The 2500-nt window shown below is 34.1% G+C and overlaps 1 protein-coding gene across 1 annotated transcript in view; it reads left to right on the forward strand.

The window, feature by feature from the left end:
• The first annotated feature begins 2294 nt into the window (after positions 1-2294).
• LOC106875432 (coiled-coil domain-containing protein 81) overlaps positions 2295-2500 on the forward strand; it is a 69096-nt gene continuing 68890 nt past the window's right edge. Inside the window, exon 1 of the mRNA XM_052973280.1 lies at positions 2295-2500. This exon is cut by the window's right edge and continues 712 nt beyond it. The gene's annotated coding sequence lies outside the window, so the exon portion shown is untranslated.

Raw genomic sequence — 2500 nt, forward strand, 5'->3', positions numbered from 1 at the left:
ACATTGCTTGACAACCGATGGTGGTGTGTTTACGTCCCCGTAACTTAGCGGTTCAGCATAAGAGACCGATAGAATGAGTACTAGGCTTCCAAAGAATAAGTCCTGGGGTCGATTTGCTCGACTAAAGGCGGTGCTCCAGCATGGCCGCAGTCAAATGACTGAAACAAGTAAAAGAGTAAAAAGAGATACATATATATATATATTTGAAAACCAAGGGGAGAGTAGAGATTTATTTACATCCAAGACTTTTTTATTAAAATGTTTTCTTCAGCATATATAACAATGACCAACATATGTTTCTTCTGCAGCAACTGCACATTGCTCTGTTTGTAATTTCATCAAGTGTCCATCACGATGTTTTGAAAGTGAACAAATTCAAATAAACATCCTGCTTTGGTATTCAGTTGAAGGTGATAGCATTACTTTTTAAATTGAATTGAATCCTGGTCTTATAATAATAACCTCTACTAGTATTACAGTTGAATAATGGTTTTAAAATGTTTATTTATATTACAATTAATTGTAGTAGTTTTGTTTATATTTTACTGTATAGAGCACATTATTTATTCAGAGGTATTTCACTTATTTTGGGTTTATACCCTCAATTAATATTATTGTTATTATTAATATAATTATATTTATTAGTATTATTTGCATAAATATCATTAATTATCACAATCATTATTTTAACTAATATAATTACTATAGAAGGTAAGTTATGTTTATCTAAGTTATTTAAGTGTATATTTTGTCCAGTGTAGACATCTCATAGTCTATTCCTGTCTAGTGTTTATTATATATACAAGTTTGTTTTCACTCTCTGTGTTTATTCTCTCTATTCCTTTCTGTTGAAGAGCATAAGCTCAAAACGTAAAAGACTTTTTCATTTTTCCTGAGCATCAAACTAATATACTTCCTTGTTGTTCATACACCTGTCTTTGTCTTTTGTTTTTCTATAAATTTCACTTATATATATATCCTTCTTCTTAACTCTCCTGTGTGATCCTTCTGTCCGGCATTCGCCATGATAGATCACTAACCACTACACACATTTTCTTTCTCTGCTTGTTTCTCTCCTTGTTTCTTTCTGTGTTCCTTTCCGTGGAAGAGTGTAGGCTCGAAATGTTAAAGACTTTTTCAATTCCTGAGCGTTATACTAATACATCTGTTTGTTTTCTACACCACCTGTCTTCGTCTGTTGTCTTTTTGTGAATGCTCCCTATATATATATATATATATATATATATATATATATATAACTGTGTGTCTCTGAGTTTCTCTCTGATTTCTGATTCACAACCAGTGTTGGTTTGTTTATGTCCTGTAATATAGTAGTTCAGCAAAAGAGACCGGTAGATTAAGTACCAAGCTTAAAAAAGTGTACTGAGGTCAATTCATTTGACTAAAACCTAACAAGTCGGTGCCACAGCATGGCTACAGTCCAATGACAAAGGTAAGTAAAAGATTAAAAAAGCACGTATTTCCTTAATCACTTAATATATTGAAACATGCCCTTAACTTAAACAATGTCCTTCAAGATTAGAGAAATTAATATTGCTAAATACTTGTACAAGATAAAGCAGTAGTATTTATCTCAAGGCTGGTTTATTTACTCCTGCCCAACCACATAGCGACTGTTGACCACTGCAATTAAACACTAACGTCTGATGGCTCCTTACTTCCCCTTCTCTACACTGGAAGAGTACTTTTGCTCTTTTTCTTGTTGTTTCTCTTTCTTTCTTTCTTTCTTTCTTTCTTTCTTTTTTTCGTCTTTTCTTTCTTTCTTTCTTCCTCCCTTTCCTTCCCCTCACTATGTTTGATAAAAAAAAGAAAAAGGTGGACATTATTTATTTAACTTGTTATTCATGGAAACTGGAGTTGAACGCAGCAAGTTGTGTATACTTTATGTGTGTGTGTGTGTGTGTGCATGTGTATGTATTTATGTACATATATACATGTATATATATGTATGCATGAAAGTTAGTGTACATGTGTTTGTGGGTACATCATAATGTGTCTTGGTAAGCGTTGTCTAGCGACAAGAAATATACTGGTTGTACCCCTTCGGCCTCGAAAAAGAATAACCTTTCTCTCTCTCTCTCCCTCCCCCTCTCACACACACTCTCTCTCTCTCTTACACACACACACACACACACATACACACCTCTCCTTAGCAACGATTACAGTATCTTTAACAAGAATAAGTTCAACTAAATATACCCCCTCTTTCATTGTGCGGTTTTGAGTGTACGTGTATGTGCATGTGCATACATGTGTGTATGTGTGTGTGTGTGTGTGTGTGTGGTTATATAACTGGTGACAAATGAATATTTTACTTCCAGTTCATTTAGTTTCATTTCTTCTGCTGCAGAGTGTGTTACCTCTCCTGTTGCACTTCTATTGTTAACAACAACAAACTCAACAGCACCAAAAGAGCAACAACATCAACAATATCCATACATGAGCCTCTCTGCATGGTGACTTGAGACTTTAGAAATAG

The sequence above is a fragment of the Octopus bimaculoides genome, chromosome 15, assembly GCF_001194135.2.
Source record: "Octopus bimaculoides isolate UCB-OBI-ISO-001 chromosome 15, ASM119413v2, whole genome shotgun sequence".
Taxonomy (NCBI): domain Eukaryota; kingdom Metazoa; phylum Mollusca; class Cephalopoda; order Octopoda; family Octopodidae; genus Octopus; species Octopus bimaculoides.